Source organism: Acanthopagrus latus, chromosome 13, assembly GCF_904848185.1.
Source record: "Acanthopagrus latus isolate v.2019 chromosome 13, fAcaLat1.1, whole genome shotgun sequence".
Lineage (NCBI taxonomy): Eukaryota > Metazoa > Chordata > Actinopteri > Spariformes > Sparidae > Acanthopagrus > Acanthopagrus latus.
In genome coordinates this window covers 20,017,664-20,036,503 of record NC_051051.1, presented here as the reverse complement: position 1 = coordinate 20,036,503, position 18,840 = coordinate 20,017,664, and positions in this window count along the sequence as shown.

Here is an 18,840-nt window from a genome sequence, read left to right as displayed (position 1 = left end):
TCAGTGTTTTTAAGAAAAGTGACAGGACATCTATCCCTGAGACTTGGATGGCTGAAATAACGTGTCTCACTTTGCGCGTCTTTCATCAACACCAGCATTATCAAAGTTTAGCAGAGCAGCTGTGTGTGTGTGTGTGTGTTTTGTGTTGTACAGTGTCTTCAGCAACCTGCATGCCATTAGGATAGTCTGTGAGAGCAGCCAGACAACACAATTTGTCTTGGTCCTCTAGAAGCTGAATGGGCTTCACCGTAATTCCAATTCATTTACAAGAAGCATGTCCATTTTAAAATGCCCCCAATCTGGTTTTCATACTGAAACTCTCATTTTTACAGTATCCTCTAACGGATGTGCTAGAATAAATTGTTTTCTCTGTCAGTTGAATTTGCCTTCTCATATTGAAGAATGCTTTGGCTGCCAGAGTGTGTTTGTGATACACTTAGATTGTCATGGATCTCTGCATTTTCTCATTGTATGTATGTAAACATAATGCAGATTTGTAGTGATATGCATTACAAATGCAGATTATGTTGTATCCAGATGTTCTTTTCTGCTTGGGGGGGAAAAGAGATACATTCATTCAACCGGTTAAAGGCGTCAGTATGCCTCAGATGAAGTGTTTGTTGGATTGTTAAAATGTCTCCTGTTCTGTAATGAGGCTGCATTGCGTGGCAGGATCATGTGCAATATAAGCATACAGTGTCAGGGTGAAAGCAGGTCATTCTGTAAATCCTGTGACAGTTGGTACTGTGCTATTCCCAATTTTAACAAGCCAGAGCAATAGTTATGGGCTGTTCTGGTCACCTGTTCAATATTCATGCTCCATTTTTGGTCACCACCAACCCCAAAAGAAAAAATGGCTGCCCAAGTGCTCCACTATGTTCACACGGCTAGCACAGCTGTCTACTGTAGCTGAAAAAAGAGCTGAGAAGAGTGAACCAAAAATACTTTCATACCCAAATACCCATAAGCTTACATTGTGAAGGGAGTGACTGTAAAACACTGGATGGATTTTTTTGAGCGTCACAATCAGTGTAAGGCAAGTTACTGAGGAAGTGAAAAAGGTTACTCTTTACTTATTACACAGTTAAACACTTTACACTTTATTACTTTTATTACTGTTCCACGTTATGTCTTCCCTAGCAACAAGCTTCTTTGTATCGTGTGCACTTTCCAACTCTCCACAATGGCGTCCTGCTCTGAAATCCAGTTTCTGTTTAATGCTGCTTCACTGGTAGTAGACACACATTTTCACCCATCATGCTGCAGTATCAGATGCTTTAGTGATTAAAAACCATTGTTTCTTTACATGTTTCACTGAGAAATAATTTCCTTCCTCATCCTCGAGCTCTCTGGCTCGACGTGACCTGCCCTGACCTGCTCCACGTACACATCGTTGTAAGACAGCCTAAGAAGGATGAAAAAACCATCTCACTAATGCAGCATTATTTACTATAGTAACTGTAGTATTCGGTAGGATTCTGAAATTATAATGCCTTACACTACTTGTTACTTTGAAAAGTAATACTATTACTTTAAAGGTAGAAATTTTAATCAGAAGAGAAGCATCTTAATTTTTTATGCCTAAACAAACTCTTTTCATGACAAAAAAAAATACAGTTTTACTTTGTTTATGTTTGGCAGACCCTGCCACCTTTCTTTTGAACAGCTTGTTCATTAAGTTATGGAAAAAATAAATATGTAGTGCTTTCTTTTATCACCTCATTATTATTGTAAATATTAGAATTAAGAGTTTGAATTTCTTCTCTAAAACTACATAGTGCCCCTTCAATATAATACTGAGTTATGCATTTACTGCCCAACGCTGGTCACAACCCCGGCAAATTGATTGTTTCAAGATCATATTTTTATCCATTCGGCCCCACTTCTTTTTGAAAGTGTAGGCGATCTGTGTCGTTAAAATTGTGTCATTCCCATTCAAGTTACCAGCGTCAAACAGCAGCACTTCTCCAGCAGGACGCAAAAAGCGAGTTGCTGACTCGCAGCCTCAGTTGTTGCTTCAATCAGAGATGGTTTCAGCTTCCAGTCACACAGTTAAACACAACTACAGTTCAGTGGTGTTTTATGTCAACGGGTCACGTGGAGGAAACACAGTACAGTATATGGCTTTGCTTTACTCTGGTGTCTCGTTCCATTTCCTGTACTATTGAGCCCATGTGTTCAAAGGATCAAAAGAAGAAAAATCAAGCCCACGAAGCCGCTGAAGGTTTTATGGCGTCTGATCTTTGCCTCATCTGTCTGCAGGAAAGGGTCTCTGATTCCCATCTCCAATATAAAAGAAAACATCACAGTGTCCAGCTCTGCTTTATTTAATCGCACAGAACAAAACACGCAGGCAGGAAGGTTGTTGTAAACCATCAGATGCCTGATGTAAGTGGAGATATTTCAAACAGTTCTTTGTGTTGTTTTTTTGTATAAACCCAGCAGCAGAGACAAACAGAAAGATAATTCAACTCTTCATTAAACAGTGTTAGTATATCCCATTACATCAAAACATTACATCATTTGTTGTACCCTGCTGAATGTTTTTACATCATGCTCGTGTTTTCGCGACTGAGCCATCAGCTGATGTTTGTCTGTCTGACGAGACGAGGCATCAGGTTGCATATTTTGAATTTGCTCTGTTGTTTGCATGCTGAGAAGTGAGGAAAGTGGCGTCATTGTTTTTTTTTTGTGGATTTAGATTTAAAATATTCCTTGAACTGATATGCATATGAATGTTTTTAGTGTTTGGTTTGATTTGCTCTCCTCCTGCATTTGAGCTCATCCTGTTCTGCCTGCAAAACTGAGGACTGAAGTTGCTAGAAACAAAAGAGAGAAATGTGAAAAAGAAGCAGAAAAAAAGAGGATTTAAAAGCAAAAGTGGACATGAAGAGAGAGAGAGAGTGAAGGAGAGTTTAGTGTTTTATAGAAGCTTTAAGTCTGACAGCTTTTCGGGGAGATCATTGTCTTGAAATGGAGACATCCGGAGGCCAAGGCATCTCTGTGTTTGACCAACGTACAAAACAGCCTCCCTCCTCCTCCTCCAATCACTGTCCAGGCCTCTTCTGCCCTTATTACATGGAATCACAGGTGGCTGAGCTGCACGCTGTAAGAAATAATCCTCTTTCCCAAATGCTAACCAAGCACATTCATGCTCCCTGCAAGGTAAGATTAAGATGAGATTAATACGATTTCTACTTTCAGTCTTGTGAATTGTTCAGGAAGTTGATTAAAGTTCATACTTTACAGTGACAAACTGAAAGTAAAAGCGGCATTAATAAATGGGCATTAATGACCCAGTACTGGATTGGAGCAAAAACTTACCTTTGAGTGCTTAAGTCACACCCCTACATTGGACCCCATGGGACCCTATTTCGGAAAAACTTTTTATTGTAGTGAATGGAGACAGTCAAAACATTTTTTGACACTGCTTGAATTGTGTCTTGAACATCATATATGTTTGTCAATTTTAAAGATCCTTTTTCAAGTGAAGAAAGTCACGGTTTGTGATAGATAAAGTAATATTTCATCTAGGTTTGTATTAAACGGCTCAGTGAACTACATCGCCTCACTCAACGCCTGTCGCCAGCACAAACATGGTCGCCCACTTGACACAGAAGAGTTTCAAAAAAAACATGAAATTCACAATAAACCTGCTCATATTGATAATTGCAGCTATGTAAAAGAAGAGTTTGTCAGTTCTGTGAGCTGCTAATATACATGACCAGCTCGACAAGTAAAGTATTAAGTAAAGTATTTATGATGACGTATGTTCATGGTCTTATATTTCATGCATTCTTAAATTATCTTAAGTTGACAAATATTTGGGATCAAAAACACTTTTTCGCCCGTCTTTCTCCTGTCTCTACCGTTTTGTTTTTTTTCTGAAAGAAGGTCCCATGGGGCAAATGGGAAGGGGTGTGTATTCTGAAGGTAAAACAACAGCAAGTGTGTGTGTGTGTGTTTCTGTTTGTGCTCAGTTTGGCTTCTGACTAAAGCCAGCACTCACCACATCTGTCAGTACAATCAGCCGCACAGCAAGCTAATTTGTCCAATATTTGCTTGAGAAAATTCTTCGAAAAAGGAACGCACAACAAAGTTGCAGACTGCACGTGGCTAGCGGCCCCACCCTTGATTATGCATAACATCGTGAAAAATCTGTGTCGTCTGTCTTTAATTTGCAGCTCTATCGTTGATGTGAGGAGCACAGCGTCTAACACGCACCAGACTGCAGGGGAAGAAACATAATCAAAGCAGGAGTGCAGATCAGGCTGTCATCGGCTCATTCCCCAGCATGCAGCCGGCCCATTTCCCATCAGCCATCAGTCAACGAGCCACTTTGTTGCTGACAGATGGGCAGGTAGGAAACACCAGCATGTGCCTCCTGTGCTACCTGATGGCTGTAGGTGTGTTGGATGAAAAGGGGGGGTTGGTGTGTGCGTAGTTTTGACCGTTCATCGATCATTTCATCGCTTTGTCTCATCAGTCGTGTCTCGAGGTGTGTGTTTCCTCTGTGTGTGTGGATGTTTTGTCTCGGGGGTGTGAGTAAAGGATGTGAAGGTGTAGTTGTTTGTAATCCTACATCCTTTAACGTTCCAGTGTGGTTTTCAAGTGCAAAACATTTTTCTTTTCTTTTTGTGGGGAGATTTATCAATGACAACTTTAATGTTAGTGCAAATATCAGATCACTAATGACAGTTTTTCAAGACCTGCATAAGCGGGACACAGAATTTAACCACCATAGCTATTTCTCCATGAAAATGTTCAACCAAAGTTCTGAAGTATCAGCTAAATAAAACTTTTAAACAGGTCAAGTTATCAACTCAGCCTAGTTGGAATACAAACTGAAAAGGCTCCATGACAGACAGCAGGGATGAAACGACAAATAGTGTTGCTTGATGCTCTTTTTTGTTGCCACATCTGTAGAATTGGACCAGTATCGGACTGATTCAATGTTTCTTTCCATTTGGTTGAGAGGTGCGATGATGAAGGAACTCTATTCACCGAATTGGAAGTCCCCGTTCACCCCAATGTTATTCGTCATGTTTAGAAATGATCAAGTAAAAAAGAGACAGCTCATCCTGTTTGATGTAAGTTTTATAGATATCAGCCAATGAGATTAAAAAAAATTAATTTATCTTTTCTTTCACCTGCCATATCCAGCCGTTTCCTTGGAAAACATCTGTACAGTGTATCCACCTCCGATTTTTGTCCATTTTGTCGCTTTCTTTGTGTTAAAAGCCGTTTTTTAGTATGACAGCTTTCTCTAGTGTAAACACCAGGTTCAACCGGAAGAGTAAAACCGACTACTGCTATGAACCATGGGTAAACTTGCGAAGTCAGGAATAAGGTGGATGGGTGGCAAAATCCACAGTTTGACTCTTTTGCCGGCTGAATGGAGGAGAAATGTAACGTTAATGTTTCTTGACTTGAGTGAAGAAAATAGTCTGTGTTGTTGGCAAATTGTTTGTGGCACAAACACACTTGAGTCAAATGTCTCCAATCTTTATATATTAGTTTGGTAGCTTCCAAACATTGTTCATTGGGCTTGTTTAACAAAATGGGCACACTTCAGCTCCACCCACGCTCCACAGATCCTTTTTTGATCGTCTGGGAGTTAGGCGGAGTCAGGTACTGCCAAGATGCTAATGGCTGGTAATGTCCACTTTGAGCTTCATTCCGGCTCTTCAGAAATTGCTTTGCCTTTGTCCACTCTATTATACTGTCAATGTTTACCGCCGCTTAAGTCCCCAGTGGAATGAAATGTGAAAAAACTCAAGGTTCACAGAGGGGCTTGGATATCAACGGGTTCAGTTAAGACGAGCAACTTAAGAAACCTGCAGGCGCCACGCTACTGAAAGGCAAACAAAAAATGATGTAGTCTAGCTGAATGGTGACTTCTGATGTTCACAACTTCCCTCAACTAGACAGAACAGAATCAGACTTGGGCACCATGCCCCTACCTCTCTTAAGCCTTCTCAAAAGGGTGTCTTCACACCCTGATTGGCTTGAGGGGAGGGGGGGCCCAAGCTGCTCTCACTCATTAATTACGAGCCAGTCTCCATAACCATAGGTGATCTGAACCCACTGTGATCCGTCCAGAGGGACCTTTGAACTCAGCTAACACAAAAAAGACAGCAAGTCCTACAAAATGGGCCTTAACGCATTAGGTGTTTACATTATTTTGTCTATGCCCTGTAAATTCTGTACATTGCTTCGATGGCCATATCATTAAGAGAGAGAGAAAGAGAGCGAAAGAGGGAGAGAGAGAGACACACATAGCGTGAGAAAGAGAGAGAGAGCGTTCCTTTTTTTCTCTTTGGGTTTTTCAGCCGTCTGCTGCAGGTGGCCGGGTGGTCGGGTTACAAAAAGTGAAAGCACACACACACACATGCACGCACACACACACACACACACACACACACACACACACACACACACACACACACACACACACACACACACACACACAATCTCCTTCCATGACATCTGAAAATTCCTATGGATTACTTCTACTTTTTGTGACAGATGGAAAAAATTGTGTGTGTGTGTGTGTGTGTGTGTCAGAGCAGCTGGGAGCACGAGGTAAAACCTGTAGCAGACCAACCAACAGGCCACTAGGACAGTCAGACACCTGTTTGAACCCCCACCCCTCCCCCCCCACACCCTCCTCAGCCTCCTCTCCTCCCCCGGACACTTGATATGTGGGAGTCGAGGGGTGGGGGGTGAGACAGAAACAGATAGAGGAGGAAGGGGAGAAAGGGAGAAAACAGCTGGATCAACTGAATGTTTCCGTTTTCTGTTTCCTGTCTCAGATTTGACTGGTTCCAGCAGAGAACCGAGAGTCTTAAAGGGGCAATCAGTAACATTTTAACTTCTGGCCAACGCTAAATTGTTGATGATTAACACTGACATGCTGTGATTGATTTATTCAACCAGATGCTGAGGCTTTGCATTACTCACTCAGAAGTCTTTACAGTCAAAAAATGGAAGCCTGTTCACTGAAATGTGGAAGAAAAGAGATTTACATTCTCAGATAAAAGACAAAATTTGATTAGTACATCAAGTATTTTCACATCCCAAATATCATTAAACTGATTCAAAAGAAGTCCCAATGATATTGTGGTGAGTTGAAAGTATAAACATGTGTAGGCTTCAACCATAGACCATTTTGTTAACTGTCTCCTGATGTCGTGGTCTGAGACATTTACTGAAATCAGGAGGTGAAACACTTGGAATGTAATCAAAGTTATGTTAGCTAGGAGGTGGCTGAATGCTAACGTTAATCATGCTTGCTAACAGGTTATCAAATAAGTTTTTACTTTGAAATGTGGACTGATGCTCCTTCAGATTTATCATCCTCAATCATCGTCGTCTTCATCATCATCGTCATCAAATTATCTTGGGCACATTTATTTAAACCTGGAAGTCAATCAAACATTTAAGTTAGCTAGGAAATGGTTGAATGCTAATGTTAGCTAACAGGTTTGTTTATCAACGCATTCAACCTTTTTCTAGCTAACATTATTATTATATTGCATCCAGTGTGTTTCTCCTCCAGGCTCAAATAAATGTGTTGAAGATGTGTGTCGTTTTTAAGAATTAACTGAAGCTTTTCCTACTGCATCGTGTATCAAATGCCGTTGCTAGGAAATGGCTTAATGTTTTACATTAGCTGTTGTCTAACTGAAGCTAATGGGTCGTCTTTTCAGTTGCTGATCGATCAGGGAAGAGTAAAAAGATACATGAAACATTTGAGCTTCCCACCCTGGGAGTGATGTCAGAAGAAGATGGTGACCTTGAAAACTGTCCATTTAAATGAAATACTGTAGCCTAGTTTAAGCTAAACCAGCGCATATTTCATTGGATTATCATGTGTTTTTATGCAAAATCCTATTCTGTAAATTCTACAGCTATGAGGTGACATTAACATTGCAATCATTTGAAATGTAGTGGAGAATAGTCGAAGTGGAAAATAGCATAAACACATGTTAATGTACTTACCGTTACTTAATGTTGCTTTCCGCCACAGCTCTCTAAATTTAAGCAAATTATTTTCTATTGAATGTTGACTGAAATCAAACAAATACCAAAGAAATGTTTTGGGTATGAATTGAAATGAACATCAACAAACGTTGATGAGGTTAGCACCTCCGCTTCACCCTCCACACACACTCATAGCCATCCGCAGATACTTGCACATACACTCCCACTCTCCGGCTGTCTCCTCTCTGAGCTACGCTAGTCGTATTAACGGCCGTTCAGCCTCTGCTTCACATTGAGAGGATCAAAGCCAGGAGGGGGGGGGAGCAATAAGGCCGTAATGTGTTTCCACAGGGGAGTCCTCTGCCTGGGAAAGTGCAATAGGTTAGAATATCAATGAGACGTGCCTGAGAGCGTAACCGCTCACCTGTTGTCTGACTGCGGCTTTGGCACTGTTTCTCTGCGGTCAGGAGGCCGAGTCAGCTTCCTCTAAACTCTGTCCGTCCCGTGTTTCCCAGCAAACATTTTGACACCAAATAAATCACGGAGACGACTCGCACCAACACTGAACAGCCAAGTAAGGAGCAAGTCCCTGTGAGAAAGCTTCATGTTAACATCCACAGGCAGGAAACAAATGAAGCTGACTGTCTGTTTCAGGAGTTTTTCTTTAAAGCGCTGGCATTGTCATGTTTCACGTTTTACGAACACGGCGTACACATCATGGACACTGTTTGCACTGAACACTCCTTATCGCTACATCCAGAGATTGCCCTGATTGATTTCCTTTTTTTTTTTCTTTTTTTTAAAAAAAATCTTTTTACTGTTCTCAATCTGTTTATCTGCTTTGCTGTCAATGACAATGTACTTTTTTTTTTTTACTAAAATGTCCTCTATGTATGCTGAAAGAGAGAAAGGAGAGGGAGCAGAATGTTTTGTTGAAGAGCGAGCTGCAACATAATTTGTAAATTTCATAATGAAAAGTAACGGTTTGACCACTGCAACAGTATCGTTGGTGTCTTGTGAATCCACGGAGGTTAGACACTTTTCGTACGATACAAAAATAAAAGGGTATTCTTTTTTTAGTTTCACTTTCTTCAGTCTGATTTTGCCTTTATTGCTCTAAATAATTTCATTTGTATGTACTCATGTTGACACTTGTGTTTTGCCCTCTTGTTTAAACTTTCCTTAGTCCTGGGCATTGTTCCTGTTTATCCTGCTAAGCTTCCTGTATTTGTGTTGCCTTTCGAAGCACCATGTAAACTCTGTTTTGAACGGTGCGTGTTAATTTATATAAATGGGTGCAATTTTTTGAGATGATATGCAAATGTTGTGCTCACAGTTTGTTTCTGCTCCCCCCAATAGGCCAGAAAAAATAGAAATTTACTGCAGGTTTTTGTCTTTTTTTTTGTTGATACTTTTTTGAACGTGCTGCTGCCACCTCTTAAGTACAGCTGAAATTAAATGGGGGTGATTATCTTCTCCGTTAGCATATTTCAAATAAACTTTTGTCTGCCCAAGTTTCAAAACATGAAATGTGTTGGTATTAACTGTGAAATTAGGGGGGAAAAGAATCAGAATCAAGAAGTGTGAATCAAGTGTTTGTTCATTTTTTTAAAAAGAATTTGTTCAATCATAATTAGCAACCTTTTCCTCTCAACTATTAGCCTTAAATGAAAGTGAAAACAGTGAGTCAGAGGAGGAGGTTTCCAGATTCATACAGAACAATGAGATCCTTTCAGCGGGCTGCAGGTCGGAGCTCGGAGAATCTCTGTACACACTGCGCTGAAATGAATCCCCGTCTGAATCCAACACCTCTGTTTTGGCTGACCTCTGGCCGTTTAAGCAGGCATGGGTCATTGCCCTCCCCCTCGCAGGATGACGGTGTGCGGATGTCCGCTCGCTGTGCCGAGCATCTCTCCCTCACCTGGGGGGTGGAGGGGACGAGGTTCCAGGAAGCAGGATTACACAGTTATCCAGATACCTCAGGAAGCTTTTATTTGGGTTAAAGACATTTCTCCTTTACAAAACCTGGATGACAATGTCGACACTACATGGGAAAAAGTATGAATAAAACCCAGGAAAACCACATTTAATCTAATTTTGGAGATTTTTCATGAGAAGAAAATGACTGATTGGAGTTATCAATAAGTTATCAGCAAAACAGTAACAGGTTAACAAATCATTGAGAGAACAGGTTTGAAACCTGCCTGGTCACATGTGGAGTCAATAAAGCTTCGTTTGAAGGAGTTCCTGAGAATTAAGTCATACCAACTAGAGAACAGAATAGTTTGATGACGCTCAAAATGAATTTAACGATTCACTTTGAGCAATTATGATTTTTTTCCACAACTTACTCCACATCTCCACCTCTCCTTCAGAGTCATGCTCATGAAGGGTTTTTGTGTTTCAAATCAAGAGGGATAAAGGAGCATGTTGGGCCTCAGAGCCTCGCTCGGGGGTTTTAAGAATGAAGGGATCTTTGCCTTTGGTGCTGGTAATCAGCGGCTTCTCCCGTTTCCCCTCAGCACAAAAACCTCTTCTGTCTGCCTCTGTTACTCTTCGAGGGAGAGTTTTCACCTCCCTGGGGCGAGACTGAGCCACCTGTAAGGCTGGATTTAAACGACAGGAGGAAGGCGCTGCTTTCTCTCCAGCTTTACCAGCATTGGTAGATGGTCAGCTCACATCTGTGTTTCAGTTTAGCTGTTCCTTTCATTTCCTTCAACACGATCTAAGAGTTAAAAAAAGAAAAAAACAAGAAAAAAAGAAGTGACAACTAAACATAAGTTTTAAAGGACCATCTTTATTTGTGATCTGAATCTATTGTAGTTTTACTTCTCAAGATTTTGGGGAAAGAAGTCACTTCTCATTCAAATAAATCTTGTTTACACAGATAAAAAGCATCCCTCTCCTACAGAGCCATATGTGAGAGAGCAATACATTTTAAACAGGTTGTGAAGCCACTCAGCTTCCCTGAAGCCCGTCGATAAGAGGCTTATGTCCCCCTGCAAAGAAGAGGAGGAAGTGAAGGATGAGGAGAGGAAGGGAGGGCAGGAAGGATGAGGGAATCCCTGATGCTCGGCTCCTCAGGAGATCACAGGACTCAGAGCGGGTTTTCAGGAAATCAGAGGTGAGAGGAACAGTGAGTATCACTTGAGGGAGGGAGTTTTTGTGTTATGTGTCACAGTCGAATGATAATGTTGGTGACTGAGTGACGCGTAAATAGGGTTTCCAATAAACATCACAAAAACTGTACTTGCTAACGAATGTATTAACCACGGCAGATGAGAAAGGTGCCAAGCCAATGACACTGTTCAAAACTGTGTTTGATATAGCAGTATTTTAATAGCGTACGTGAGCAACTATGAAATATTTTTTAGGAGACCGTGGGATGTCTTAAAAACCCTAAACCTAACCAGATCATAAACACAGTATTGTCCATACATAAGTCCCACAGAGGAATGTAAAGTGTCAGCATATCTGTGGTTTGTAGCAAGAAAAAAAAAAAAAAATTTTTGGTGATTTGACAAGTTTTGCAGGAACGCCCTGATCACGTTCACACTGTTACACACCTGGAAGCTGCTCAGTACTACCACAGTCTGAGCAGTTGGGGTTAAGGGCCTTGCTCAAGGGCACTCTGTGGTGGCAACAAGGAAGGGGGGAAAAGTGCTGCTTTTCACCTCCCAACCCAGGTTTGACCCACCGGTCCAGGGACTTGAGTAGGCGTCACAGGCTTGCTTCTCAAACCTTTAGGCCAGCATTGACCCTTAATGTGTTTCTCTCTTCAGCCTCAGCTTCCCTTTGTGTCGTGTGTTCTTAATGAGTACAACAATGCTGTAAACATAATCATATCTAAGCTCTAAGTATAAAATAAATAGTTATTATTAGCTTTTTGCTGACAGAACCTAAATAGTTACGGGGAAAAAAAGTGTATTTCATTTAAGAAGTTGCATGAAGTAAGCATGCTCACAATGCTGATGTTAGCATGTAGCTAAATTCACTACATGTCATATTTAAATGAATGCTGAGTTTCATGGATGAATCAAACACCATCTATATGTATTTTTTCAAATGTTTATAATGAGCTCAAAATCTTTGATGCAAGAAAACAAACTAATTTGGTTTAGGCTACTTAGATTATTAGGTTTGAACGAGGATTAATGCCCCCTGTCTCCTTGAATGAACCAATAAACGTGATCGACCTCAAACGTGGGCAACACCAGGAAACGCAGATCCTTTCTCACTGTAGTCATAGCGTTGCACCAACATTAATATCTGATTAACCTGGATTTCAAACTGATAAACTGATACCACTGACTGTTGAGAGAAGAGCATGGAGCAACTTTAACCTTGTCTTGATCTGATGTGTTTGGCCCTCTCCTGCCCCCCCCCCCCTCCTCTGTCAGTAAGCCTTAACATTTTACTCTTTAGCTTTCACCGTCGGGGCAACCGTTATGCTCCACTCCTTCGGGGACAAGCTGTGTGCTGAGGTGCGGACAAACAGAAATCCGGCGACAGTCAGACAGAGGGTTGAGATGTCAGACAGAAAGCTGCGCAGACCAGCCGACAGTCAGGCGGTCAGACGGTTGGGACGGCAGACAGGCTGGCGGTGGGCGTCTCTCCGTTAACGAGGCCTGACAGCTTCCATGCAGGCTCATGCGACAGTGAAAGGGAGGATTGGGTCAGATTCAGACTGTTTGATGTCGGGGTGGCGCTCGCGTTTGAAGGCACCGCTCATTTTGCCTGTGTTTGCTTTTTTAAGCCCTGTTGTGTCAGACTGACTGAGCTGCCCGGTCCGGGGGCGGGCAGACCCTTCCAGTAACTCACAATGTCGGTGAAAAACAAACCACCTGATATCTGGCCTCTACAACCTGCAAACCGATACCTACACCACTTGTTTGGATTGTTTGGTTACCTAACCTGCCCTTATTTCTGGTACATACAAGAGTTTCATTCTTTACTGTGCAGCTTGAAGGGTCTGTCATTTTTTAAAAAAACAACATTTTGTGGTGTAAGCCAGGAAATCCTGGGTTGGCGTGCCGGCCTGGACGCTGTGTCCATTGTCTGGCCACTTGTTCACTGCTCCCATTGATGCTCTTCATCCAGCTGTAAAATCTGGTGTGGTGCTGAAATGTGTGTGTGTGTTTGTGTGTGCATGTGGGCGGAGGTGGTGCAGGGGGCGGTGGGGCGGATGCAGTCCCACACTGAAAACAAGATGTCACCCCCCTCAGATGGGTCAGTAATGGGGTAAGAGTGCAGCAGCGTTGGCATTGGAGGGATAAAAAACATGCCGTGTTTGCTTCCTGTGTGCGCTTCCTCTGCACTGTATCCTCCCTCTCCCTCTCTCTCCCCCCTCTCCCCCCTCTCTCTGCTGGCCGGAGCTATAGGTTTTCATGGTGCATTTCCCCTCTTCCACCGTGGACGTTCTTCACTGTTTAACAAGGGGGGGGCAGATTAGCATAACAGCCTCCGCAGGAACGCTGTCAGCATTAAAACACACTTCCTCTGGAAGTGGTTTTCTGCATAATCTGTTCCTCCCACCACCACCACCAAGCCCAGTGTAGAAAACTGTAACAACACTCCCTCTGTAGCCCTTTATTTCCATTTTCCCTTTATCTATTTTTTTTTTCTTTTTGTTTTCTGTCAACAACATCTGGCTCCTCATTATGTATGTCACCAAGTATGTCACCAAAATCTTGATAAAGAAAATTATATTGGTTGGATAATCAAGATAATTCTAGTTTATTTCAACTTGGGTGTTATTTCTATTATCCTTTTCTATTAGTTGTTATAAAATTGTATTCACAATAGTAATAACTGAGATCCGGGAGTGCACCAACATCTAATGGGGAATCAAACCAGAGATATAAGGCAAACTGTAAAGAAGCCAGCAGTTTATTCAGAGTATCTGAAGTATGTGATTTTGTGGTGTACGAAAGTCATTGCACCTGAAAACTTTCTGATGACCCATAACTGCACTTGACCACAATGATTACAGCAGTTCAACTGTCACACTTGGAAGTGGACAGCCTTTCATTTGTTCAGTTACTCCTCTAGCATTATTTTCTGCAAACTCCAGCAGGACCAAGACACTGGGATTCCTGCCAAATGTGTGACCAAGTGTTTCAACTCAAAAGTTGCAGAGGTTCCCACTTGGAGTTTGCTTTGCTTTCACTCTTCTGTCCAGTTTATCCCAAACCAAATCCCAAAGTCTGGAGACTGTGCTGGCTGCTCCACGTTTTCAAGCTTACCATCTTGTTCTTTTTTTCCCTAAGGTAGTTCTGGCGTAGCTTGGACTCACGATTTGGGTCATTATCTTGTTGTAGGATGAACCCCTGACCAACTAGGCACATACCAGGCAGAACTGCAATGGCGCTGCAGAATGCTCTGATAGCCGTTTTGGTTCAGGGTGCTTTTCATTACAAGTCACTGTCCCTGGATCCAGCAAAACAGCCCCAGACCATCACGCTTCCTCCTCCATGTTTGTTGATGTCACACACTGCGGACGATACTGTTCAAATAATGCTCACAAGGGTATGGTATCACAGTGTGTTCCAACGCTACTTTTATGCAGACAGAGGGGGTTTAAAGTAATCTAGACAAGTTGGGACACCTGTAGGAACTGGTATCACCAACCTCACAACACAATGCCTTAATGGGCTTTACAATCTGTACATTGAATGACATCCTCTGTCCTTAGATGCTCAATTCAAGTGATGAAAAACTTGCCGTGCTGATGGAAAAAAATAAACTTTTAACATGGGGGAAAAATAAATGGAAGTAAAGGAGGAAGAGCAACAGAAATCCCTCTCCCAGGCCATGACATGTGATCCTGTAATTTAAACTGCTTAATTGCATGTATTTAAAATCAATACAGCACTTTATCCACATTATAATCTACTCAATTACATAAATGTATCTCAATTCTCTCACAGATTTAATGGATATGTTTGGAATAGGAAATCATTATTGGAAAGTTTTCCTCCACAGCTCTTCTCTTCAAACAATCTACCACTAAACACGTCATATTTACCCCACAACATCCTGCCTGTGCTTGTGTTTTCGGCTGTTAAAAGACTGAATGAGGTGACTCACAGGAAAGTGAGATTTGTTACTATTAACAGACACTCACATTTTATTTTTATTTGGTGGAGTTTGTGTGCCCACCAAGCATGAAGCCCAAAACCACATTTAACAGCAAAACCCAGGAAAAACAAAGCCAACAAAAACACAAGATGTGAGCACATCCTTTGTTCCCCAGATATTTGAGGCACAAAATTCCAGCTCTGCCACATTCCACCACGAACCCATCCGGAGGATAATAAGACCGACTCTTCCGATTAAAGAAAAAAAACTTGTTTTCCTTGCAGAGTCATCCATATTCTCACGTTCCCACATCCGGATCAGGAAGCAGTTTTGAGCACAAGGAACAGGTGGATCCACAGCACAGTCAGCTGGAGACTCTCTTACAGTCTGAACATACGTTACTGAAGAGCAGAGCAGTCAGCAAAAGAAATATATTTCTCCTATATGTATGTATGTCCAATATTTCTAGTATTCTTTATATTATTTGTGTAAATTAATTTATCTATTCCCCTTTAATTACACATTAACTGACAAAAGAATTGACACAGACTTAAGATTAAAATTGGTTTCATTTTCATATGTATTAAAACATGTATTTTATATATCTACTTTCAATGTAAATGATGAATAACATGTTATATTATCTATACAGTATATTTACAAATATACCAATTATCATAAGTTGTAAAAATATGACAAAAGTACAGTATGTTATTTAGTAATATTTACAGATATGTTAAACAATAGATTATTATAGAAACATTATGTATTACTTTTGTATTACCCCAATTACGTGTAATTATATTACACTGATATAACATTATAGTTTGTTGTAAAATAACACAATATATATATATATTAAATATATATATATATATATATATATATTTTTTTTTTTTTTTTTTTTCAGTATATGTCAAAAACTGGAGGTTCAAGGTAGGTCCCAGTATAAATGTGAGGGCTCATAAGATAATAAGAAATAGTGAGATATTTATGTTATGTCATTTTTGTTATTCTAAAACATTGTTGATCTCTTGAAAGGTGCAGTATCGAACACTGTCTGCCTGTCAAATTTGTACTCCAACCAAATCGGGGCAGCATATCACCAGAGTAACTGCTAACTGCTGCTAACTGTAGCTAGCTAGAACAGTCAGCTATGGTGCAGCTAGCGGTCCTATTGGTTGACCCTGCCCGGACTGGGAGCTCGGACCACCTGTAGAATGTTGTCTACTGTGTCATCTCTTGCGGTACAAAGTAGCTAGGAGCTAGCCGGTTAGCTTGCTAACTTCTTTTCAAATTATGTTGATATTTTTAGTTAATTTTTTTTAATGTTTTAAACTAAAACTCATCTGACGTAATCATGTAAGACTTTTAGTTTATTAGCGCCTCTTTCTTTTGTCTGTTTCAATAAATCAGTCGTACTCTTACAACTTCTATCTGTGAACCTGTTGCTTCGGTGTTTGTTTTCACAAAACTAGACAAACTAACTTGCTAAAAATAGCAACAGTGACTAAATGTGGTTTCTGACCACTTATGGAACAGGGTCATCTCAAGTGTACTCAGCTCTGACTCCTAACTTCTAAGGTAATCTTAACACACCATTAGCATTGTCATTATGAGCCTGTGCTAACATTAGCATTTAGCTATGCCTCGGTAGATGCTGACTGTAGACTCTTGGTCTTGTTTCTCTACTTTTCTCCATTTACCCCAAAATAGAACTCACCAACAGCTTAATAGAGTAGATTAAATTGAGACAGAGTGGATTAGAGTAGAATAAAAGTGAGTAAAGCCATACTGAGCAGGAAGGTAGCTTAGTAGAGCTTAACTGACTAATTTAATTGAGTTGATTAGTTGAACCTAGGGACAGGACAGAAAATAATGTGTCATCCGTAATAGAGAATGCTAGAGCACAGTAGAAAAAGAACAAGAAAATGACGATAGAAAAGGTGCACAAATCCATATACTCACATTAATAAAAACACATGTAAAGCATACTCTTTCATGCACACACACACACACACACACCTGGAGTGGACAGACAGCACAGCGTGCCAGGACTTGAGAGGAAACAGAGAAATGGTCCAAGTGCATATTTAGGATTTCAGGTCAGGTTTCAGCCTCTCGGCCTTGCAGCACCGGATAGATTTGATTACAGCAACAACCACGGGCCAAATCTAATTAGCACATTATTCACAGCAGGATGTCAGCCTTGTGTTTCAGCGTGAGCCACGATGTCTATATACTATTTTGTGGTCAACAGGAGGAAGTCGGAGGAAGAAGCCTCTAATTGTTTGTACTGAAGTGAGATGGAAATATACACAGTGAGAAAACCAGATGAATGTGGATGTGAAAGATTACATCATAGAAACAGAGATAAAAAACATTAAAATTTCACTTTAATATGCTGTTCCTTGTAACTAATTATCTTTAAATACAGAAAAGCTAAGAAAATAAAAGTTAAATAATAAACAAGTAAGACATTCAAAATGTTCAGAGATAATATTCATTGTCTTTTACTCAATTGATACCTAATTGACCGATCCAAGCTTCAGGAGTGTTTATTAGATAGTTTCTTGGTGGCAGTATAGCTTCAAGAAGTCGACAACAAGAACTACAGTACGTGATCGAATCACAATTTCAAGTTTTATGAACACAAAAGGACTCGCTCCCAAATCTTTTTGCCCAGCTCAGAGATGACGCAGCACAGCCTCACAGCATAACCACTCTAATAACTGGGTGGTCCAGGCATCACTCATCGGAAGTGACCAGCTAACGAAAGTCCAACTCAAGCAGTTAAGTCAAGCCACGGGGCTCTAAGTGAACAATGAACAAAACCAAATCCCTCGCAGATCCTCATAATGTTTCGATTCTGTGATGCAACTTTCCTTTTCTTTGCAGCCTTTCAGTCAGGATATGGACAAGTCAAGCAGTAAAGCCACACCACTGTGCTCAGTGAGATAAGTCTAAGCCCCATTCACAAACTCTCAGCCTGTCAGTTCTGTGATGGAAACTTCCTCTTTGCATCTGTGTTTTATATGGTGCTGCAGCTACATGCTTCCCCCAGTCCTAATAATCTGTACTATACACTGCAGGCTGCAGATGTCCACCTACTCAGGTCTCATCTTCACGTATATGGAATATTTGACACCAAGTTGAGACATTTCCATTGAAGCTAAAAAGGACATTCACTTCAGGTTGCTTGTAAGTCTCTTACGCTGTGTTTCTACCGTACATTACAGGTGATGTTGCACTGCGGGCTTGAGTGGAGGGTGTTCACCCTAGCAGGTATCTGCGTAAAGCAGCAGCAAGCATTATCTACTGAACTGTGTGCTGATTGGCTAAAACATTCATGCCAGTGAAATGTATAAATACCTTAGACCTCTGTCTGCAATCAGATTAAAGCATCAAAAAACAGTTGTTGTTTTTTTTTTTTCCATTATGGAGAATATTCTAAAAATGAGAAAACTGCTGAAATCCACAAGTTTGCGCGTGCCACTTAAAAACAAATCTGTTCTTACCTGAGGGCCATTGATTGCTTTTCCAAGCGTCAAACACATGGAAGCTGTTTTTATGTTTCAGACAATGCCTCATGAAACACTATGTATTCACATGAGGGAAAAGTTGTGCTTCACATCCAGACTGTATTCATTAGTAACCAGAAAATTAGCGCCTGGTCAAACCCTCGATCCTGAGTCAGCTTCCTTCGCTTGCACTGCCCAGGTCCGAGCCTCTGGGGACATGTGACCTCCGTGCATGTCAAAGGTCAAACACACC